General features: G+C 43.1%; 1 protein-coding gene across 24 annotated transcripts in view; it reads left to right on the top strand.

Annotated features, from left to right (window-relative positions):
• Positions 1-24,852, top strand: part of kiaa1217 (KIAA1217 ortholog) — a 113,863-nt gene that overhangs the window by 25,572 nt on the left and 63,439 nt on the right. The window contains exon 1 of one of the 24 annotated variants that reach the window (XM_085762996.1): positions 21,128-21,452. The exons of 22 other annotated variants lie outside the window; for them this stretch is intronic. The gene's annotated coding sequence lies outside the window, so the exon portion shown is untranslated. Of the gene's footprint in view, positions 1-21,127; positions 21,453-24,852 lie in introns of those variants that run through there. One more of the 24 variants, XM_085762998.1, reaches the window with a different exon arrangement.

Genomic DNA, 24,852 nt, shown 5'->3' with positions numbered 1-24,852 from the left:
AGCACGCAATGGCGTCCCCATGCGTTATATCACATGTCCATTTTGCATGCTGCGGCATATTACACAAGTGTCACAGGCTCAGAGCTCAAAATAGGCTGACCTGTCTTCTGTGCTAATGAATTGGACAAGTTGTGGTTTTACTTTGCAGAGTCACAAAGACCGTCTTTTCACGTTCAACAGCCGTAAAATCTTTATTTTCCGGTTCACAGTTGTTGTTTCTGTGTCTGCCCTACTAACACCGATTTTATTATGATTATTGTCTAGTCTGGAAATGATCACTGTAGACTGTGGAGGAAATTTCTGTGGGTCCGACAAATGTTCCAAGCACTTTATCAAAAAGAACTGTTGTCTGAGGATGAGAAGTGTTTTTTTTTTTTTGGTCTTTTTTTGTTTTTTTCCAGGATAGAGGGTTAGAGGGAGAGAACTGTATGAAAGCTCTGATCTTTTCCTCTGTGCCGTTTCTCCCGCAGCCAACTTCTGCTCCCTTTTTTTTTTCTTGTCACAGCTGATGTGTTCGGCGCAGCAGATCAGGACAGCTCCACTGTGTGTCTTTTGCATACACACAAACACACACACACACGCTGTAATTCTGCCCTCCTTTGAGCTCTTTAATTCTCTGTAAATTCCACCAGTGAGTGTGTTGTATTTTATGTGTGTGTGTGTGTCTGTGTGCGCATTCCTGCCTCTGGTAGCCTGAACATCTCGGCACACGTGAGCAGCCCCGGCTGCCTGAACTACAGCAGGGACTGGAAACGGACGGAGAAAAAGATGAGGAAAGAGTGAAGGCAGGAAGAGGTGAAACCAGTGATTGTACCAGTGTGGCTCGGAGCAGCCGGCGATGACGTAAAGCGCTGCACACACATCTGGAACAGCTTGAGCAGCTGCACCTGAAGAGAAGGGCTCCTCCGCAAAGCCTCTGCCGGCACTTTCTCTTTCTCCCCGGTGCTCTTTTTCTTTTCTTTTCTTTTCTTTTCTGTTCTTTCTTTTTTTTTCTTTTTTCTGATGCAGTCTCTAAATCTTTCCCTCACTGGTCTCTCTCCCTGGCGGAGCGCTGGAATGGTTACCCGCTGAGCATCAGCAAAGAAGAGCGAGTGAACCGGAGCAGAAGAGAGAGAAGAGGAGAGAGAAAGCGCGAGAGGACAGGAACATGGGGAAGAATTATTGGGCATGAGGTAGGAGGAGAAGTTGAAGAAGAGAGGGAGCACGAGAAATTAAGGGAGAAAGAGAAGGACGGAGAGGGAGAGAGTGTTAAAGACAGAGAAAAAGAGGCAGAGAGGGGATTAAAAAGCCGGAATGCGCTGACACTGGAGACCTGAGTTTCTGTTTGCATTTGGCACAGCACGTCCTGCCACTCCACAGGTTTATCCACACATACACACACATTCACTCACTTACACACATCTACTGTTTGCTTTGGAGAATGAGCCCAGGAGGCCACGCCAGAAGAAGAGAACATCTTCCAAGGAGCTATTGACCCCCCGCCCCCTTTCCCTCCCCTCCCTCACCCAGCCCCCCACACCCTTTGCTCACCTCCCACCCGGCTTCCCAAAAGTGCCCTCCCTCCCTCCCCCTGGCCCTCTCAGCCTACCTGTACCAGTCACAACACGCTGGAGCCGGAGAGTCACCGAGTCACACTCACAGTGAGTTGAGAAACCCTGGATTACCCACAGGACGCAGCAGAAAGTCACGCTGGCTGAGGAAGACTGAGGGAGCATTACTCATCCACTGACCTGCAGGATGTCCAAAGCCTCCAGGCTGGCCCGGCCCCCGTCGGCAGGGGCCGGATCCAAGCTGCCCTCCCCCAGGAAGGAATGCCCTGGCACGGCGGCTGCGGCCGGTAGAGCCCGGGTAGTGAGCGTGGGGGAGAAGCTGATGAGGGCAGGTAGCGACGGCATCCTGAACAGACAGAAGTCTTTAACGGCCGCCGTGCCACTGGACAAAGCACAGAGCGAGGCCCAGACTGGGACGCCGGCCCCCGGCCAAGGGCCAGGTGAGAAGGGCCAAAATATGGACGTGGTCCCACCCAAGAGCAGGATCAGCCCACCTAAAGCCTCAACCCAGCCACACAGTAAGTAATGAGACAAACCTCAAAATCTGAACATCAGCTTGTCTGTAAGGATCTTTTGCTCTACTTATCTGTGCACACGAAATACTCCAATTTCCCTGTGTTGTATCATACTAAGGGTGCATTTATAAATGCTGATGCTGTCAATAATGTCAGAGCTCCTGTTCCAAGCACTTTATTATAGGAACTGTTTTTTAGGGATGAGTACTGGATTTTTTTTCTCTTTTTTTTTCTTTTTTTCCAGGTGATATTCATCTTCATGCAAAATCCACTGAATGTAATTTTGTTTAGAGTTGTTGGTTGATAAGCGTTGGGATTAGGGGTTCTTCTGCTTGTGGTTCTCCTGTTACGCTGAGACATTGTGTTGTGTTGTTACTGAAAGCAGCTCCTTGATTAGATCTCCTTCCCCCCCGTGGCTAAAAGAATGGGAGGTTCTCGTCAAGCATTTACCATTAGTTGGCGTCAAAAATAGCAGTGTGTTTGAAAAAAAACGCAAGGGTCTTCATTTGTAGGGGGCATGTCTCTACAGGTGATGGGGAGGACATGAAATATAACCCAGGAAGTCCACTTACAAGAACACATCCTAAAGTGTTGTGTGCAAAATACCGAGAGGAAGTCAACGGGAAGTCAAGGAATTTTATTGCATCTTTTTTTTTTCTTTAATCTCGACAATTGTGTTATTGACAGTTCAATTTACATTTTTTTTTTCTGTCAGGAATGTCCTATTGTTCCTTATGATGCTGTATAAAAATCAATTCTTTTAGCTGCTCTTTGCCGGATGATCCGACATCTATCTTGTGCTCCTGTTAACCTGCTGCACCAGTGCACTGGTCTCACTGAAATGAATGAGGACACTTGGTCTTTCCCTGACGCTGCACTATTGTCTGTCTGAACATGGCCTCAGTAAAGGAGAGCTGAATAGCCGCTCATGGGATCTCTGTCACTATCCCACAGCCTCGGTCCCTGTGGGGTGCAGATTAAGAAATGGGGGGGGGGCAGGAGGTTGAGGAAAGTGGTCTTATCATTCCCTTTTGGCCTTCTCACTAGATTCCCAGCTCAGCAGGGGGGTGGGGGCAAGCTTTCATGGTTTTGTCGGGTCACACACTCTCAAAGGCAAGTTGACAAAAATTGTGCAAGAGGCTGACTTTGTGTTCTCTTCGCATGTACTAATAGTAGCTGTCGAGACTCTGATTGACAGAGTGGCGATTTTTCTCCCTTCTGTAGAAATGTTTCCTGTCAGTCAGTCTGGAATCGCTCTTGACCACTCAGCTCGCTCACAAAGACATCACTGTAAGTGTGGGGTTAAGATGTGGAGGTGACACAGATACAGACAACAGGGCAAGTCAAGTGAGAGAGTGACAGAAGGAGGTCAGGAATGTGAGCGAGGCATGCTGGGAAATCAACAGGTTCTGGAGCTTTGTCTGCGCCTGAATCCCTCCCTGCAGTAAACACAGGTTATGGGTTAGAAGGGGGCAGGTTTGTACTGGAAACCAGATGTTCTTGTCTGTGCAGCTTCCAGTCTCTTCTTTACACAAATAAATGGTCTTTTTGCAGAGATGATTCACTTCTCAAGGGTTGGGGTCAGTTTGCCTTCAGGTCATTTGGTCCTGGACACTGGTTGAAACAACGCTGATAGAGTTTTACTACACTCTCTTGAAAACAGCTTAATAAAACACACGTCTTCGTTTGTGTGACCAACTTGTCTTTTTGCGGTCTATATTTAAATCTCTTTTCTAGCAATGCTTTGTGTCCTCCCTCGCTCGTCTCCTTTTTGCTCACCTTCTTGTGTTTCTTTGTCTTTCTCATCTCCAACACCCTCTCAACTTTTGTTTCTCTCCGCAGCCTTTTCTCCTCTTGTTGTGTTTTGACAGCAGCCGATTCAGTTATTGAAAGATGCCACTGCCTCCCCCACACACCCCATACGCACAAACCCACAAAAGACCATCAAAAAGAATAAATGAACTGAGTGTGTATATTCCCTGCGTTTTGCTTCTGTCCTCGTGCGCTTTTTCAAGTGTAAGTCTGTCTTTGTAGACAGCAAGAACTGTGCATTTCTTGTTATGGACACTAACTTTGAAGTTCTCCACTGAACAGGCAGGGTTTTCATAGTCCAGTCTCTTCAGAAACCAGCTATACAGTAGACTGATACCACAACCCTTTGATATGCAGCACTTTATATTTACATGCCATGCAAGGTCTCCTCTTTGGGGAACTGCTTGTCTGCTCTATGATGCCATGTGCTGCTTAAGTATTTGGATTTTAAGTAGGCCAGCACAATTAAATACCGTTTCACTGCGGGCTAATGGGCAACTCATCATATTCCTCATCCACTTGTATTTAAACAAGGCTGGTTAATGTAGGGAAGGGGGGCGTTCAGGCCCATGCCAGGTCTCCATCTTCCAAGCTAATGCCAGTTACAGGGCATGACGGCAGCTAAAGCACAGGCCCAAAGGGTCAGGCAGAGCTGATGCACACAGCGCTGGCAGACAATAAGTGTGCATGACAGGTGACATTTCCACTGTGTGAAAGCTTCCGAGCTGACTGCTGCTCGCCAAAGGGCCCAATTTCAGTCTTAAAGTGGCAGCTTCCACCGAAAGCGAAATCCGTCTGACATTTTCTGTCCACAGAGGGTAAGAAAAAGAGTCTCGAGTGCAGGTTCAAGTTCAGCTTTCTTCTGATACTGCATGACGTTACATCAAACCACTATTCACCTCCGCTTTGGCTCATTCCTGTGGGCATCTCTCAACCTGGATGGACATCTTTTTGTCTGGTTTGGTCCTTGTTATGGCCTTTACACGGCCAAACATTGTATTCCTCTGTGGAATGTCACTGCAGGCATTTGCTTCCATTCAAACACAGCAGCATTAGTGATGTCAGGCGCTGATGCTGGGTGATAAAACCTGTCTCGCAAAGTTCTTGCTGAAGTTGTTGTATAGAAACAAGGTCAGGTTCTTTGTGCAGACCGCACACTGAAATCTGAATTAAAAGTTTGTTCTTTAGATTGGGTTTTTCATGTGGACTGTGGGTAGCTAGCAGAGTTTGTGTTATTTCATTCATTCTTTCTCTGAGAGGTTTCCTCGGTACAACACTAACTGGACAAAGCTGACCAGGCGAAGACAACATCTGGAGAGGTGAAGGTCTGGAAAGACTTTAGCTGATAATGACTTCACCTCTTTCTGCCGTTCTCATATCAATCTTTGCTATCTCCAAAACCTCCCAGACTCCCCGTTCGTGTCTTCTGTGTCTAGATCAACTTGAAAGTACTTCGCCCCTCGTATGACCATATGGGTCCTTTGATCCCCTGCTCCATGAGGCAGGGATTTGTTCTCGAGATGCTCTTGAGATAAAGTCATGGCTCAGAGTTTTTTTTTTTTGGATGACCTCACTTTCTGTTGATTGAAAAGGTGAGTCAGTACAAGGAACAGAGAGGGAGGTGTGTTAGGAGGGGCGATGGGGGGGTGGAGGTCATCATTTTGTCTGCTTTTTCTTTACTCATCCACTTTTGTTGTTTCATGTCTGATATGGTTTTGTAAGATTTGTTAGTGCAACAGTATGAGCAGCATTGCCTCAGCTTGTTTTCAAGGGCTATGAGGACATTGCAGTTTTTCACACGAATATCTGAGTGTACATGTGTACCTCTGACAGTACAACAGTGTTAACAGCATAATGGACGTGAATCAAGGGTGAAAAAACATGTTTCGTGCTTCTACATGCTCACCGTTCAGGACTGTTAATAATCGAGGGATGGTTTGTAACCATGACAGACGATAGTTTGCTTCCTTATGGAAAAAACGAGTTGAAAAAATAGCTTAGTGTGATGGGAATGAGTTTGAGGATTGGGATGTGATCACCACTTTCTTTTGACATCGAAGCCAAGACCGGGGATTACATTAATTGCAGCCTCTCGTGACTCTTTAAACCCCCAGTTGTATCTCTGTTTTTTTTTTTCCTTTGACAACTATCAGGCAGGCTGCAAGTGTTATTAAGATTACAAAACGCTCTGCCTCCACATCAACTGGCCCGCTAAAATGGATACGTTGTTCAAATTCATCAGAAATCCGTTTTAATGACCTTTTTATGCACATATCTGTTTCTGAATTGGATCGTTTACAAGTTTCTGACACGCTGTGTAGCGTCATGAAAGCGCTTTATATTCTGCCAAAAAGGAATTTGAGAGAGTGAGATCTTGTTACCTTTGCACAATCCAGACCCCCCCCCCCTTTTTTTTTTATAACTGAACTCACAACTTGAAGTCTGTAAGTAGGGGGTTGATTTTAAGCAAACACCCCTACTTTTGCCTTGAATCAAGCAATCACACAATTACGCTTTATGGATTTATATGGTTTCCTTCGCATTTTCTCATACTTTCCTTCTTCCTTTGCATGTGATTTTGAAAATGTATTCAGTCCTGTTCCAGAGTATATGAAATAGTATCTGGAAAAAGGACCACACACACACAAAACAGCTGCAGAAAAAAGAGACCTGTCTCTGAATGTGAGTCAAAGGCGACAGTGTGTATTATCTGTTTATTTCATTTTCTCTAACCCACTAAAATATTTGTTTCTGTTAAGGTCTTGGCAATGATTTGTTCCTCTATTGACCGAAGTCAATTAGGAGACTTTTAAAAAAAAGTCTTGAAAGAACTTTTCCTCTAAATGCAACCTGGGAGGAAGTGACAATGCCTTGATGTTTTCTCAGCTGTGGGAGACAACTCACCTTTGTCCTTGGCTTGTCAATAAGTACCTACTGACTGGAGAGAAGTCCAATGAGTCATTAGAGGGATGAGAGTAGGTGAGTTAATGGTGTGTTCATGGACCTGGGGTCTGTGTTCACAAAATGAGTGGATGTGACTCATCCCTCAAACAGAAACAGACAATAATCGGGCCACTGAGCAAGAAGAATAAGCTTTGGTTATGTGACTACTCATGAGTGTGTATTGTAAATCCCTCTTTGAGGTCTGGTGTGTGTTTTTCTTTTGGGTAGTAGCTTGGGGCAGTGTTGTTTCCTCCTGATTCCTGCTGCTCTCAAAGTGAAGTCTGAAATTTTAAATTAAAGACAAAATTAAAGATATAGTCTCTGTTAGTTCAACAGGTTTTCACTTGTTGAATAATAATAATTTTGATTATCTTTATTACAAAGTACTTTACTCAAGTCAGCAAAATAAAACATGCAGGTCATAATTAGAATAAGCAATCATGAACATGAAAGTGTCTAAGTGCAAATACACCAAAGGCAATGTCGACAATAAAAGGTGATCGGTTAAAAAAAAAAGAAAAGACAATAAAACTAAAAAACGATTTAAAAAAAAATAAAAAATAAAAAAGCTCTGCAATAAGACTGAAAAGTCACTTAATCAAAGTCATTCAAAGTAATATCTACACCTTTTCCATATTTATTTACCCCTGTGTTTTGTTAGTTCGGCTTGGTTGCACAGCAAGTCTTCAAAGCTACTGCAAATGTGGCATGAAATTCCTTCAAACCAGACATCTCACTACCACGTTGTTTTTTCAATTTAATGTAATGCGTGTGTTGTGTGCGTGTTCTAGCCTAAAGCATAAATGTGGATAATTCACCCAACTGAGGCGTCTAAGCGGATGCAAGGCTTCCCTCAGGGTTTCCTCTCCAAGAGTCGACAGATAAATCAATACATCTCCTCCCCTCTCTCCTACACCCTTTTGCCCTTCAGGCAAACATGATGTGGTATATGAATGCATGTGTGTGGCTGAGAGTATTTGGTCATTAAAATAATTTTGTGTTCGTGTAGAACTTGGATTAGGAGAGATGTTCTACCAGAAATGAGTTCACGGTTAGGTTGAAATTGAATATATAGTCAACATTTTTTTGAAATATGCCAATTTGCTTATTTGCCTGGAGTTAGACAAGAAGATCAATACCAATCTCATGTCATTGCTGATTATTTAGCTGGAGCTGAGTCAATTAACTTGAGACTGGAAGCAAAGGGGAATATTTTTCTACTAACACCTCTTGTATCTTATTTGTTTAATGCACACATAAATTAACAGAATACAGTAAATAAAGATAATCAACAAAACAAAGAAAAACAACATGTTTTTTTCTGGTACTTTGTGATGCAGCCATTCTTTATGTTGGCTTTACAGAACTGACACCAGGAAATGATACGCCTAGTTTAGGTTAGCACAAACACTGGAAGCAGAAAGAAACAGCTAGCCTGGTTTTCACCATTGATTTAAAAGAATAGTTCACCCAAAATTCAAATTGCACTCATTATCTACTCACCCTCATGTCGACTGAGGGCTGGGAGAAGTTTCAGAGTCCTCCGTGGCTTCTCTGAGTTACCAACTGTCTTCGTAACAAAAAGACACACCAAAAAACATCCAAATACCTCCATGCTGCTCATATGTAATGTCCGTCTTGTATTGAAGCCCCGAAATGCGAAATTGTTCCGAAAAAAATGAAATAAGTCTATGCGATTACTGACGCCGGCGCAAATCGCGCAAGATTTGGACGGACCAGGAAGAGGAGCTTCCATTACAAACAAGCTTGAAATATAGACTTATTTAATTTTTTTCGGAACAATTTCGCATTTCGGGGCTTCAATACAAGACGGACATTACATACAAGCACTATGGAGGTATTTGGATGTTTTTTGGTGTGTCTTTTTGTTACGAAGACAGTTGGTATCCATTTGCAAGCGTTATATTGACATGCATTGCTATGCCGAGACCCCCTGTAACTCAGAGAAGCCACGGATAACTCTGAAACTTCTCCCAGCCCTTAGTCGACATGAGGGTGAGTAGATAATGAGAAATTTCAATTTTGAGTGAACTATTCCTTTAAGACACTGTAAAACTCAGTAACTCATTGTATCATATATGTGTGTATTTAACTAACAAAAAAACAATATGACATTTAGAAGTCTCTAGAAGTATGTTTTGAAATTTGCTAGCTGTGCTCCCCTTGCTTCCAGGCTGCTAATGTTAAGCTAAGCTAATAGCCTTCTGGATCCAGCTTCATACTTACTGCACAAACCTAACCATGATATTGATCTTTTCATATAAAAATTGGCAGTAACAAAGTAAAGAAGTGTACAGTATACTTCCCCGGATCTCAAACAGAGGTCAAGCAGAGCACAGTATCTGAGTAATGGTGCCAGTATTTTGGAGCACATGATCCACCATGGGGAATCTCCTACTGTACAGTCAGATGACTGGGACATGTGATGTGCCTGAAGACATGAATGCAATGTAGACAAACACAGAGTGCGGGTTATGCTCCAATATTACTCTTAGCGTTTTCTCAATTCCATGTCATTACTATATACACATGGCATATGACTGAAATTACCACATATCACTTCTTTCCAAGAACTGTTGGATTTGTTTGTGTTTCTGGCTCTAAACCAGAACCAAACCGTTTGTCATACTCAAACCATCTGACAGATTTTCCTTCCTTGTATTGTCACTACTCTCAGAGCCCAGGGGAGTGTTTTCATTACCTCAAGCCATGGCAGGCATGACAGAGAAGCTGTGAAATCCAGGGTTATAAAGGTTGAGGACTTTCTGACCTTTAGCTGACACTTTAAAGCTAAATGTCCTCATATAAATCATATCTGAGATAACACTGAGAAGAGAAATGAATCACAAATACCTCCCCCGAAGAAAACAAACAAAAAAATGAGTCCAGACATTTGAGTCAAACCACATTGATCCAGTTGTTCAGCATGTTTTTTTGTGGTTCTTCCTGTGTACTTTGTGTATAGTCTGTTGAAAGAAAAGAGCATACTTTTACCTCATTGAGATGCACCTTTTTTTTTTTTTTGAAGGTCACTTCTTCCCAAAATCAGAACTTTGGAGATGCTCAGCAGAAGCACAGTTTGAATTCCCCAGCAGGGCATAAAATTGAGCTTTTAAGGACACTTAGTGAAAGTATAGTTGGTCAGGAAAAAGGGAACTGGTGGCAAAGCGACAACAGTCATGTACTCTATTATTGCTGAGGACAGAGAGGGCGCTCAGTGTGTTTACTGCTCGTTTGACCCCTGAACTCTGCGAAGGCAAATGGACAAGTCAAGATAACAGAATGTCACATCCAAACTGGAACAGAACATCTTTGCTCTCAGCTCAGTAAATGCTGGTTATGAATTCAAAAATGGAAACATTATGCATATCTGGAGCACTGTGGTCATTTTTGGATTTTCCTCTTGACTTTCTACCCTGTCGTCTTCTGTGCTGCTTTATGACAACAGCAGCTTTCGAGTGCCTGAAAAGTGCCCTTGTCTGTCCCAGTTTGCAGCAGCTGAAGTGACAACACGCTGTGAACGTACAGTATCTGGTGTGACAGTCACACAGCATCTGCAAACCACCAGGATTAAAGGAAACTTTCATTTCTTCCAGTACTGCGTGTAGATTAATCTCTGTCTGTGAGCCAACATCCTGTGTTTGAATATCACTTTTCAGCCGGAGAGCTGTATCATATTCTCACTGGCTTTTTTTTTCCTTCTTTTTTTCTCTGAACATTATGATGCAGTTATACGCAGAAAATAACGACTAAAAATTAAGTCCCGAGATGCCTGGGTTGGAAATGTGTGCTACCAATAGGAGCAACACATTCCCCCTTGTGTTTTAGCCAAGGCTCTGGCTCGTAAAGATTATTGATGATGTACACCATGTGATACGAGTGCTGAGCAGGATGAGGCAGCATTAAATCTCACTGATGTATAGGCCTCTTTTTCTCTCTCCATCCTGTGAGAGACAGGGGGGGAGACGGATGAAGAGAAATTTAAAAAGTAGCAAAGGAAAAAAAAAAACGTTACAACTGATTCAAAGTTTCGCCTTTTTTCCAGATAACTTCTTATTCTATTGTACTATTCTTTCTCTGTTACTGGTTTCAACAGTGGTCTCATGGTTCGTTTGGTGCGTGTTGATTTGCGATCTCCACTTCAGACAGGTGCATGTATCAACCAGTATTTAATAAAAGTAGATGTGGAATGCGATATGGAGAAGAAAAAAGTGTGTTTCCCTGCTGTTGTAGTTACCTGTGTGGTGGTTGTGAAGATTTTATCAATGTTTCTCACTGGATCCTTTTCACGGGAAGAATCTGCCCTACATTGTTGTTACTATATTTGTTGCAATGCATGGATAATAAATAATGATTCAAGTGTAGCACCAGTGCGCATCTCGTCTGGAAAAGAGGCGCTGCTTCAGGTTTGCAAAGATGAGACGCATAAATTGCATCTCTGAGAGCAACAGTTGCTGTGAGGGAGAGAAGGCTCCCCTCCTCCTTTAGTGTCTGTCTAAATATAAATCTGATAACTCAGGCATTCCCCTCTTGTAGAGAACTATGTCAGCTCCGTCAGTGTTTGCTCACCAAAAAATCTAGACTGTGTTTATTTGCAAAGGCAAAACTGTTCCCATTTCTCCACAGACTCAGCTGCCTGCATGTGGGTTTTTTTGCTTTTAGAAATGGATACCAGGAGTTGACAGAGGGGTTTTTTTTTCTCTTTTTTTTCTTCTTTTTGGTGGAGTCCCTTCATGTTTATGAGCTGTTCTGCCTCAGGCTCTCAATAGCGAGTGTAATGAGGAGATTGTTCATAACTTGCAAAAACACTTGTGATTGCCAGCGTGTAATGTGGATGGCACCAGAACTGCTGGATTTGATGAACCATTTGTTTACAGTGAGGCCTGATCTTTGCTTATCTCAGCCACAACACAGGCTAAAAGCCAAAGTAATCACATTCATTATAAGTTAATTAGAGAGAGTTGGTGGGGTGTACATCATGACGATCTAAATCAACAGCAAAGCAGCAAAGTTCACGGAGTGCATGTTCTTAAAGGCTACGCTGCTGAAAGAAGAAATATTACCTGAAATTATATCAGATAACAAACCGTTGCTAACCGTGTGTGTGTGTGTGTGTGTGTGTGTGTGTGTAATAATAATTGAGTCAATTTTAAGTGTACCTTGTTCGCAGGCACACGTGCAGGTTGTGCAGTCAACGTAGTGTGCTCAGCAGGGTCTCAGCCTGTTGTAGTTAACGCAATGACTGTCAGAGCCAGAGAACACCTTCTCCCTGCTCTGAGTCCATTAAGATCACCGTGACCCCTGTGCGCTGAATTATAAATTCCTGGTTCCATGTGTTCTGTCAATGGAAGAAGATAAAAAAGGTAAATTCAGAACACAGGCACTATTATTTTATCCTCATTTATTTCCCTGACTATGTCATTTAACCTTGTGTTTGCCTTGTAACTCAACAATTAACTGTATTAGGACCTCCCAGTTTGTTAAATGATACTTTCTTCAACATTTTTACATGGCGTTGATGATCTATCTCAGGATCTAAGCACATGGGGACATGCCTGTGTGATATGTGGAATAGCAGAGCTCTAAGACATGGAGCATGCGTGCTGTTTACTACCAAAAAAAAAATCAGAGAAAGATTTATTCCTGCTGCACTTTATGCTCTTTGTGCTTCTTGCAACTAGAAATAAAACAGACTTCACAGCCACATATGGAATCTCTCATCTTTAGCTTTTGATAGTGAGCAGATTTCCTACCACTTCACATAATTACAACTCAAAAACACTTCAGTCTCTGACATCCGTGGAAGTGTGTGTGTGAGAGAGCTTCTTCCTGAGTTCAGTGTTCAATAGCTGCTGGCATGTAGCGCCCCCAGCTGTACAGCTAATAGGATTCCAGGTTGAACTTGAGTCATTGTGCTCGCTCTGGAGTTTCACTCATCTTATAGGTTTATGCCTCTCATGCGGTTTTGTAAAAGTGTTTGACTTGTCGTTAATTCATTTCACCGCTGCTAGCACTGCTTGTTCAATTAGACTATGACTAAAAATGTTACTTTTTTGCCAAGTTTTTTTTTCCTCCCTAAATATGAAACAGTGAGATAGTTTTGACAGTCGTGCCTCCGAGCACCTTGGGTACATTCTTTCAGTATTAAACACTTGAAACACTGAATCAGGGATCAAATGTTCTCCTCCCCACCTTCTCTTAAATCTGGGGATTTTTCAAAAGGGGAATAATACGGTTTGGCTATGTGATGAAGCCTTTGGTAAGACATGCATGCTTTTCAGCTAGGCAAGCTAAAGCTATCATGAGACTGACACAGCACTTTATCCTGAGCTGCAGGGACAGAATGGGGGGATTTCTGCTGAACTGATGTTAACAGCTGGAGGTTTAATACTTTACAGAAAACTGGTATGTGTGCAGGAATTTTGTGACAGTCGATTTCACCCATTTTTTTTTATTATATCTTTTTTTGTTACTTTTTTTGTTTCTTTCTTTTATCTCCCACCCTGCCACACTTATTCCAATTCATCTTGAGAATTAAATCAAAAAGGGTGAATACGTTATCAGTCTTGAAGCAGTGGAAGCCGGATAGGAGCAAATTTAATAGACCATTCAACCGAGTGACAGGATAAAAAGATTTAATCCCTTTATTACAATACTTTTGATACCGCTCTGGGAGAAACAGTGGAAATACATTTAAATCAGATTAGTTTTGCTGTACAAAAGTCAATTGTTTGCATCCCTTATTTGTAGAAGCTCTTTCTCAGCTGCTATTGTCTTCTTGAATTATACTGAGCCAAATATCCATTTGTCATGATCCGTCCCGCCTCATAGTTTTTGCAAGACGCCCCGAGAAGAATGTAGATGGGTTGTGATAGGCATCAGAAACTCTTATCTAACATCCCTTGTTGCATAATATTTTATTTTATTTCTTATGACCAGAGAGACCGGAGAAAAAGACAATGTATGGCAGAACAGGCCGGACCCGCTCTGTGTTATACAACAAGGATCAAACATGATCGTTTTGGAAGTAGGGTAGAGTGTATTTTTTTTGCATGGGAGCAAAAAAAAATTGTAGTACCCCAGAGTGGTGTCTCTCCTCTTGGCAGCATCACAAGTTCAAAAAAACTATATTAACACATGCACAGGTGCCTAGTATCAGGACGGATGAGTCATGTTGAGTCTCCGGGTGGTGATGGTTACACTGTGTGGATGTGCGTCTGTCCCTGCAGGCTTGTTGTTCTCAGAGAATTCACAGATGTGGCGCTGCTGGGCTGTGGTGACGGCACTGACCTGTGCAAGCCCTGAAACTTTTTCTTTTTGCACTCTGCTGTCCAAACTAGGTCCTTCTGCATGCCTCTTACTAGAATGCTGACAGGAAATGTCTAATAAAAACATCATCATTTTTTATTATGGTTAATTAAAAAGATAGATGATGGAGTCTACATTTGCTTGCGACACTTGACAAACTGTTTTCCTTTTCTTCTCGCTGTGATTGCGGCGTTAATTGACACTTCCCTGTTTATTTCCAAATGCACTTCAGAATCAGGCAAGTGGATTTATCTAACTGTTGGCAGAGATATAAAAACAAATGGCGACAGAAGAACAAGTGTAATTTGGTCATGAAACATTCTGATAATTAAATTACGCAGATGGAAGTGAAATCATATAATAATAATATTATCATACCAAAACCAGTGTGAGTCCTATTTTGTGAGTTTGAATGAATTCACAGATGTGGATGTGGATGTATAGATGGTTTCACACTGTGACCATATGGAGCCACAGATATGTGGTAGATGTGATAAGAAAGCAGTCCAAACTAATTTTCTTTTTCCCCTCTCTCCTCTCTGGCTCTCTTTATGCTCTCGCAGACAGAATATTAATTGTGATCGGGACCAAATGTTTCTCAGCGCTGCATATTTCATAACACATTTGTTTGTTGTTGTGTGATCCCCTGAAATCCTTTGACAGGCAGCCGGGGAGCGTCTTTCATATCAATAGGAAGTCAAGAAGGGTATGCTAAGTTTGTGATTGAGGCCCACGGTTCACTGTGCGACAGCTGGCAGTTAATGTGATATGCAACCAGTAATCATCAATTATTCATTGTTGAAACATTTTCCAGAGTAGCAATAAAAAGTGCTTTTATCGATAAGCAAATGGCTTGTATCAGTACGGCCACTTTATCGCCAAATTCTCTCCAGACATGTTTTGCATAATACATAGTTTGAAAAGCGGTTGCAAAATTGCGACTGGCTGTATAAAGCCTTTGCTTATGGCGAACGCATATTCATTCATTTTTCTGTTTACATCACATAAAACGTCGGATAAATATTTTAGTCTCAGTCTTGGCCGATCTAAATGCATTTTATTAAGACCGATAATTCTTGTGCTCCATCAGAAGACACTCAAGTGCACTTATGGGCCAAACACAATCAAGCTAAATGCTTTTTTATTACTCTATAAACCTGATTAGGAATCACATTTCTGTGACAGCAAAAACATCTATTTACAGTTATTGTTTTGCCGGGCTGCACTCGCAGTAATTTGAAAGTGTTACATAATCGAGGCAAAGGCACAGATAGCGATAAAGTGATGGACAGATGTAGAACTAGGTGGGGGGAGAGGGAAAGCGCCTGACCTGACAGGTTCACCGCCTCAACCAGCTGGTGGCTTCGACGTTATTGTCAATCATTTCACACACTCTCCCTGCCTGCTCTTTTCTTGTTTACCCTTCCCCAGCTCTTATCATCTCTGAGCTTGTTTTTCTCTTCTCTCGTGATGCTGTCTGATCAGAAGCGGATGTCGAGGCAAAACGAGAGGGCAATGACTCTGGCCTTTTGTTTATTAAAGCTGTATCCATCTGAGAAGACTTGACTCAGAGTGCAGCGCCCTCCACCATTGCTTCATGCGGAAACAGAAAGCAATACACAGTCAAAATGTCGCAGTTGAAGCCAAAACATCTATCTGTGCTGGCTGACACTCAGATTTTGCACGCGAGGTCACGCACTGCCTGGGATTCAAAAACAATAGCAGTTACGGAAACATCCCACTGTTTAGGATACGTACACGAAAAATAAACCAGATCTGCTTCAAAATTCCAGTGTTTTTTTGTTGTTGTTTTTCTTATTTTTTCCTGTTAGGGGTTATTGACTGTTGAAATTGTCTTACAAAGCACTCTGGTCCACAAACAGAGTTGTTGTTTGAAGCATAAATAAACTTGAACAACAGAGTTCACGGAGGACATGACTGCAGGTTCACAGCAAAATCAGAACCCAGCTGAGATTTTAGGCACCGGTGTTCTTGTGATTTTGCTCACAAACAATGTTTGTGTTATTGTTTTGCATCCATCTATTAATACTTTGACATAACTAGTTTTACTTTAGATCCAATAACCATTCGTCCCAGTCCCAGCTGACATACTGTAGGTAGGGCAAGGGCAGGATACACCCGGGGTGTTCACAAGGCTGCCATATAAAGATGAAGAAGGCACACACACACTCACATTCACACCTACAGCCAATTGGCCAATCAACCTACAGTGCATGTGTTTGCACTGTGGGGGCAAGTGGGAGAACCCGGAGATAACCTCAGGCCTAGGACTCAAACCCAGAACCTTCTTTCTGGGAGGCAAGTTATAAAAAAATACATAAGACAGCAGAGTTGCTGAAACACTGCACTGTCAGTTATTATGTGACATGAATTGAGAACATTAAAATCATGTAGTAAGAAGAACAGGATCTTGGGATTGGTAGATGTTCGACTCCTGCTCACCTTGGCTGTTCACCTTTTTCCCTGGTTGAGTAATTTAGACATACCAGTGGAAGTCTGTTGATTCACAGTGGGATCGATAGTATACTGGCTACTTTTTCACATTATATTTGCTTGTGTCAAAGATTAAGAAGCTCTTATTATATCCCAGGCTGTCTCACTGATAACTCTGCCCGAATATGTACATAACTCAGTGTCCGTGTAGAGAGAAAACGAGTTAAAAACATTTCCACAAAATTACTCACCACCACAACACGTTATTAAAGATTAAACAGTAGAAGTAAACAGAGAGTATACGGCCAGAAAAAATAAAATCCCACCACGATACTCAGCCTCTCATGCCGTATTATGAATGTTGCCCAAAATTTGGTTTAAAGCAGAAAATAAAACGCTGTTAGTTGTGCAATGCGGTGCAATCTGAAGACATCTGTTTGTTTTGTCTCCTTTTGTTCCCCCTGTAATTTAACTCGTAGCAATTTACAGCTTTTCTCAAGGGCATCCTGACAGTAGAGAGGGAAATGCTTTGCTCTTTTTTTTTTAGTTTTGTGAATCTGTTTACTACATTAATGAATTCTCCTCACTCACAGACAGAGACCTGTAATCGTTGGATTACAAGCCTGTAGGTGGCTGCAGCCTAGCCTGCCCTGAAGTAATGTGGAGGCTGCTTCGTTATAGCCTGCGATGCCTTCACTGACCCAGTCGTCACGTTGTTTGCTTTCCATTTCTGACTCCATCTTACCGGGAGACTGATGAACACTGACCACCGCTCACCACAATAATGACACACTCACGTTTTCACGAGGACATAATCTGCCTATCCCCATCTTCACGGACGCTGCCACTTCTATTCATGCATGTATGAATCAGTCAGAGACAGAGAGACCAACAGACAGGCAGAGACGCAGTCATGGGACCCCTCTGACCCTCTGTGCTGTGTTCTCTGGGTGAGTTATGTCTCATTGTTCCTTTCTGTCACTCTTGCAACGGGCCACAGGACAATCGGACTGGCCTCATAGTGCCACATTCACTTCTCCAACCCGGGTCTGATGTCACACCTCTCACTTCACATTCTCATTACTTCAGGATGTTATTAATTTATTTAATCAATATCTGTATGAGTCCTCCTCCTCAGAAATCCATACCGGCAGGCAGATTCACCAAGCTGCTACATCGGGTTATGAGCGGGAGCCGCGGCGCCTCTGCCAAATCAGATGTTCTCCTCAACGGGTTAAATGCAGGTTGTGATACGCTGAGCTTTTATTTGCATACTGTAAGCACAGTCATCATCTTCAGACAGTTCTCAACCCAGTCAAGTCATTTACTCAGGGCTTCGGTGAGATTTCTCTTCATGCACTTTTCGGGAGTGTTTGACGCTGACTCAGAGCTCATACCAGTCCAGTGGCTCCATTGTTGCCATCGGCTAAACTCTCTAGCCTCCCTGTGAAAGATTATGAAACTGGCTTTAAAATAGAGAGCAGCAGCTCACCAGGGCTTTGGATGATTTGAGGCTAAATATATGTAAAAGGCAGCTTGGTCCACAGGCTAGAGTGGGATCTGGGTGGATGGCAGCCAAGGCCTTTGGTGTCTCTTTTTTAATTTTTTTTGCACTCTGAATCAGTTTGGTAGAAAGATGCCCTGGAAACCAAAACCTAATGCGAGCCAGCACGACTGTAAGGTTCTGGGTATTGAAGTGAAAATAGCTATATTATGGTGCGTTATTAAAATATTTATTGTTTATGCTGCTCATAAAATGGTATTAAAAGTGGTTTACAATTGAGTGTTGCCACAAAAACGAGGGCACTGTGTAACATTGTTTTACAGTTATACTGATAACTATGTTTTGACTTTCTACTTTCTTTTTTGCAAAAGAATTTCAGAGCAGGATTTTCAGTATCACCGCAAATTCTGCAACAATGCAACAGCTAGATTAAAGAGTCAAAAGGTCAAGTCACAAACTGTCATGTTGGATAACAGGGGTCGTCACGACTCATCCGATTTTTGTTTTCTGTGATATGATTCATCTTTACTGAACATCCTGCCATTGTGTCTGGCATTATCATCCCCTCTGTCTTTTAAAATGTTAAGGATTTGAGGGGGGGGTAAAGAAAAAAGGAAAAAACAGCTGAGATCATGAAGCCACTGAGTTTTTTTCCCCCCTGAATCTGCTGGCATTTGCGCTACTGAAAGCAAACCTGCCTGTCATTTCGCTCTCTTTACTCAAGTCATATTATTCAAGCTCTGTCAAGTTCCGTCCCCTCCAAGGCGCACAGGTTGCTCATTCACCGGGTTGAGTGCAGGATTGGTTCCTCAATAGCAGGCTGGCACAGGCTGAAGCACCAAACTGAATAGCTCCAGGTGTAATCCTCACCTGCTCCGTCACTGTTAAATCCCAAATGTTTTGATTTATTTTGTCTCCCCTCTCCATTTGTTTGGCTCTCTTTTCAGCTACGGAGGGATTTAGCAGTGAGGGATTAGTCAAAGTGGGCCCTGTTTATAGTGTTCACACAGGAAGAAAGTGGTGTCACGGCTTTTCCACCTTCACATGGCAACATAGGCCCCAAACACATTTTGTGAGCACATTCACATACGGTTATCCATAAATCCTGCACTCTATACACCTCACTGCACCTGCATCCTGTTATCAGCTCCATAAATGACTCCACACTCTGAGTCAACATCTCTCGAATTCTTTATTATGTGATTAAAGCAGCATAAGAAATAGATGCTGATGCACAAAGGCTTTATTGCCGGCAGCACACCGCACACCTGAGCTGCAAAGGGAGTGACGGAGCACATTTTTTCTTTTCACATGGACGCTTTTTTTTTCCGTTTTTCTTCTTTGTACCAACTGCTGCTTTGAAGTTTACTCGTTTTGTGCATCCAAGCCCTTAAACAATGAACCGCAGTCATGAATGTCCAGATCATGTCTGTCGGTGTGTGTGTGTGTATATGTGTGTGTGTGGGGGGCTTTCTGTGGTTGCATGCACAAGAAGAGTGGGAGGACGGAGGAGGGGGGGCTGCGGCCTCCTCGCTTCTAACACATGGTGCCCAGACTAAACAACAAGATGAATGTTTCCTGAGTTCAACCTGGCACGCAGGCATCCCCCGGCCTTGCCCGTGTGGCTCGGCTGACCGGCTGAAAGACTTGCATTCAGCTGAGGAGAAAGGAGAGGTTAGAGGAGAGGAGAGGAGAGCCGAGCACAGCGTCTGGAAGAAAAAGGCGAGAAGAGAGAGAGAGAGGCTCAGTCTGTTCATTTCAAGCCTGGACTCCAACACGGTAGCAAAAAGGATAATTCCAGTTCATTACAAATTGAGTCTCATTTTCATAGCTGAGCTCTTGGAGTGACGCTAAGTCAGATGCAGACAAGAAATGGAAGCAGTCAGACAGTTATAGAGGATTTTACTCATCGACTTCAGTTTAGTCATCATGAGGACATGACACAGGCTGTCAAGTGTTTATATCTTCCGTGGCGGAGGAGAGGTGCTTCATATACAGGAGTTGGTAAATTCCAAGAACTTGCAGCTGAAAACACACGCTATTGTCATTTATTAGCATCCACTGGTTCAACTCTGACCTACCATGCTCCCCTTCAACTTAATTTATCCTGAGCACACCAATTCACCACTCAAATTCTGAATTCAGGAATTTTTTTTTGTTCTGATAGCTTTAACTTTTGAAGGAGTGACACATGTTTTAAGTATTAGCAGTACTGTGCTGGAGTTGGCCTAAACTCTTCCACAGCCCACAAGGTGTTACCATCACGCGATGATGGAACTGTTAACAACACCAACAAAAGCCTCAGTGTTCTCCTGTCAAACCTGTCTCCTCCCACATGTCACCTTTCACCTCACACTATCCTGCAACCCCAACCTCACACACACACACACATCACACCTCCACCCCCGCCCCCCCCCCCCCTCTTTTTTTTTCACCCTAAAAGCCTGGAAAGAGCTGGCACGGCTGCATTTGGCCAGCTTAGCGAAACTCTTAGAATTAGAGGTTGGGGCTTTGGGAAGAAGGGGCTGAGGTATCATGGTGAAAACGTTTGGCAGACTATGGGAAAGGCGCCTTGTTTTGGAGAGAGAGAGCGCTCTGAGGCTATCTGGGGGCTACGATGGGCTGAGCCTCATTGCGGTTTGTAACAACAAGCTGGATTTGGAGAGAAAGTTCCAGACACACCCCCGACCCTTTTTTACTCAACGCTTCTACCCCCCTCTTTTCCCCCCATGCCTGAAAAAAAGTGTATCTGTCTCAGGGACATTCAAGCAGGAAGCCCCCTCCATGTGTTTTCCTTCAGCCCAATACCAGCCTCGCACCCATCCTCCCTCCACCATCACTCCTTCAGCTCGTGGTCTGCTTCTCCCTTGTTCTTCTTCTGAAGATTGAGGCGAGCCAGACTCTCCGAGTGGTGGCGAGAGGTTAAAAAACCTTAGTCAAGAGGGAACACACACACACACACACACACACACAGGGACATCTACATGTGACATGCCTCTGCCAAACAATGGCTGTTGGCTGAGAGAGAGGTGGGGGCGGAGGGGTAGCGGTAGTTTCTTGGATGGCCTGATTGGAGCATAAACAGCAGCCCAGGAAGTGCTGAAGTAAGAGAGAGAGAGGGAGAGAGGGAGAGGGAGAGGCAGAGAGAGAAAGGAGGGAGGGGGAACAGGGGAAGTGTGCAGATCTTGCTGGGAGAGAGCGAAAAGTTTGGGGACTGCGACGGTGTGTTAGTTAGTTTGTGCCACTCTGGTTGCGTCCAAGACTTTACTTTGCTTTGGCTTCTTCCCACCCCCCCTCCGCCCCATCAGGACGTACAACTGTATCGCAGAGAGCCAGCAAATAAAGGTGAGTGGCTGCATCTCATGCAAGGACACACACCCTCTCTGTGTGTGTGTGTCTCTCTCTCTCTCTCTCATACAGATGTTGACTTCAGAATGCGCAGATGCTCATGTGAGCACAAACAACACCCAGTTTCTTCAGCCTCTTCCCTCTGAGGATTCAGATTGAATCGCTTTAACACAAATATCCTTGTATGACTTGGGTGGAAGCTTGTTTTTATTACTGCACGCAACATCATATTGAATTCCAGAGGGTATTTGAATGGTATCCGCTATACTGCTTTTAATGTGTGTGCTGTTTTCTGATGGTTCCCCCCGGATCTGAAAGCTGCTTGTTTTGCATAGCAGTTTTTTTCTTTTTTTTTTTCTTTTTTGTGGTGCCTTGAACTGCAGCCAGCCATTCAGAAAGTGAAGCAAAAAGGGGACCATCTAATGTGTGTGTGGCTGTGTCTAATTAAGCTGATGGGGGAGAAGAAGGAGAGTGGTGAGGGGTCAAACCGTGAGAGGCTGAACTTGAAAACAGCACGGTCACTTTCACAACACAGAGTCCTTGGACAAACTTACATTAGAGTAATTGTCTCAGATTCAGTCCCTGCACAGAAACTCTTCTCAGTCTTTTTGCTGCTTGCCTCTTAATCAGATGAGAACACAGAGGAATGACATCTGTGGATGGAAATATAGCTAATTGTGGATCAGATTTACTCTAGCTTTAGCCATGTAAGGTTCTGTCTGCTCTCTGGATCAAATGCATTGCTAAATTTTCCCACCGGGGAGATGCTGCACCCCTCTGAAAGTCAACATGAGTGTCACTGTGGAACTTCAAAGATGTAGATCCTCACTTAGATCCTTTAACTAGCCTGAGCAGCAAACTGGACTAAAGTTTGATCTCTTTTTATCTGAGCATTTTGCCTGTTGGTGCCTCCTATGTCTCTTGCTTGTCACTAAACTGCTAATAAAATAGTATTTTACTGTCTCTTAAGTATATTTTCCTGTCTGGAGCTTTCCAGACCTGGCAGAATTGCTTTGACTTTTTCCACTGTTGAGTAGATTTGCATCTGGAGAAAGCTGCTCTGCCACAGCAGGCAAATGGAAAAAAATTAAAGTTAATTTCACAGCTATTCACACGTAAGTGCATAATATGCGCCACACTTAGTGTAAAACCTGGTTTAAATGTGTTTTTATCACTATCAAAAAGCTAGAAATCCAGATAAATCCAACAAATATTAATCAAAAGCAACACAAAATCTGTTTTTTCTTGTAAATTGTCTTTTTGTACTGGATATAAACTAAGTAGCATTCTCAGGCAACACACTAAAGCCACTTTTGGAGCTCCGTATTTAATTCTGGAGTATTTCTCATCCTATAAATTTATAAAAACCCTATTTCTTTTTTACTACTGAGTTGTTCAGTGATAGATGTGATTTGTTGTGTCTTTTCGGAGATGAGTATATCAACTTCACTTCCCCTGCTGGGAGGGAAGGTAAACTGGTCGGAAGGGAGCGTCTCGTCAGAAAGACAAATGAGCCTGCACCCTTGCGCCCCTTCCAGAGCCCCCGAACCTCATCCTTCATCACTCGTTCCGGTCTTTTGACAGCGTTAGGGCTTGTCTCTCACAAGTTTTCTCTGTGCTGTGCTGATGTTGCAAGTTGTCTGTTTCTCACAAGACCAGAGGAAACTGTTATTAAAGGCAGTGTTTTGACTGCCAGTTTAATTCAGCCAAGCTATTTGTCTAAGTGCTAGCATATGAGGAGCAGTGATTTTGGCAGTTTTGTTTTACAAGCAAAGGCACACAGTAGCTCCTGACCATATGCCTCCATTTGTCTGATAGCATTATAGGACGCTAAGGTTACGTCTTGACCACTAGATTACCTGGCTGGAATACTCTGTTGCATCAGTGTCCAGACATAACAGATCGTATCAGGATCCGCGCAGGAGATCAAGCGCTAACCTGTGCCATATGTATTAGCCGATGCAAATCTGAAGCGGTGGAGTTTGATGGCTGCCACGGGACATTGAGCACGGTGGAAACACACCTGGGCCGGTGGCATGTGGCCGAGCGGCGCCAAGGCCAGAGGGGGGGAGGGAGGAGGTCTGGCCAGGTGTTCCTCCAGCAAGCCGCCTGCACTGTCATTCCTCGTTGGGCCCGCGCCAAAACCGCGCCACGTCTCATTGAGCTTCAAGGTTTGATCAAACCTCATTACAGGGCTTTCATTTCAGCTCCTGGTTGAGATGATAAAACATCCCCACCTCATGAAGCTTCTCAATGTGTTTGTATAGACATAGAGATTAACACAAATGATGCTTATTTATCCTTTGACATAACTCATTATCAAAGATTCACTCAAATAGCAGAGATTAGCTGATACAGGCCTAATTTTCATGGTTGCTAAAGCTCTTGATTTGTTTCTTTTAACATTCATGAAGGCCATGAAATATGACTGAAAGCCCCGGAATAGAGATTTTTTTGTTTTGTTCAGTAATTAACTTTCACCCTTGTTATTCTCAGTTTAAGTTAGGGTTAGGGTTGGCTGCATCTTTGTTTTAAGGTTTAAATGAATCTTGATTTCCTTCACAGAGCCATGGACAGTGAAGTGCCCACTGCTGGTATCATGTTAACATAATACGTTTCCAGATTCTGCTTGTGGCAAATTATATTCTCAATTAGCTGCAAACAGCTGATCTCGTCCTCCAGGAAGATTTTCTATCGCTTCAGTGGCTTAGTCCAGAAGCTGTCCATATGGCCAAAACAACTTGGGTCTAATAGAGGTCGGGATGATAGCGAGGTATAATCTGCCCAAATCTCGACCACATTAATTGACTTCTACCCGTTGTAAGTTGACCTCATTTTGAGCCAAATAATAGAGGAGCAGAAAGACACTCTTTAAAAAGCTTTTATTTCTGTAATATAGTTAAGAAGTGTACAGTATAAACACCTTATATAAGCACAGGAGCAATGGATAAGGCATTTCTATTACAAATAGAAGACTCTCAGACCTCATACTGAATGTAAGTGCAGTGACTTTCTATCACAGCTACGTTTTAATGACTCGTACAGACAAATGTGACAGACCAGCAGAAAATGATTTAATAGGGCAGAGATTTGTAGTTCAGCCAATAACGATTCATTAGCGTCAGGCTTCTCCGTTTTTTTTTCTCCATGCCCTTTTTATTTGATAGTCATAATTGTACCGAGAGGAACTGAATTTTTTCTCACCGCTGGAAGAAATCGAAAGCAGAGAGAGGAACGGATTCAGCCAGATACAAAGGAGTTTTCTATTTGTCCTGCAGAGTCGCACAAAAAGCGACATTGCAGATGTTTCCCTGATGTTGTTGTGTTGTATTGTGTTGGCAGAGGCTTATGTTAGACCTTTGAGTTTCATTGCAGTCATTGCTGAAGGCTTTGCCGT

Source organism: Trachurus japonicus, chromosome 20 (genome assembly GCF_045865225.1).
Source record: "Trachurus japonicus isolate A0001 chromosome 20, Traja_1.0".
Taxonomy (NCBI): Eukaryota; Metazoa; Chordata; class Actinopteri; order Carangiformes; family Carangidae; genus Trachurus; species Trachurus japonicus.
This window is presented reverse-complemented; position numbering and strand designations above follow the sequence as displayed.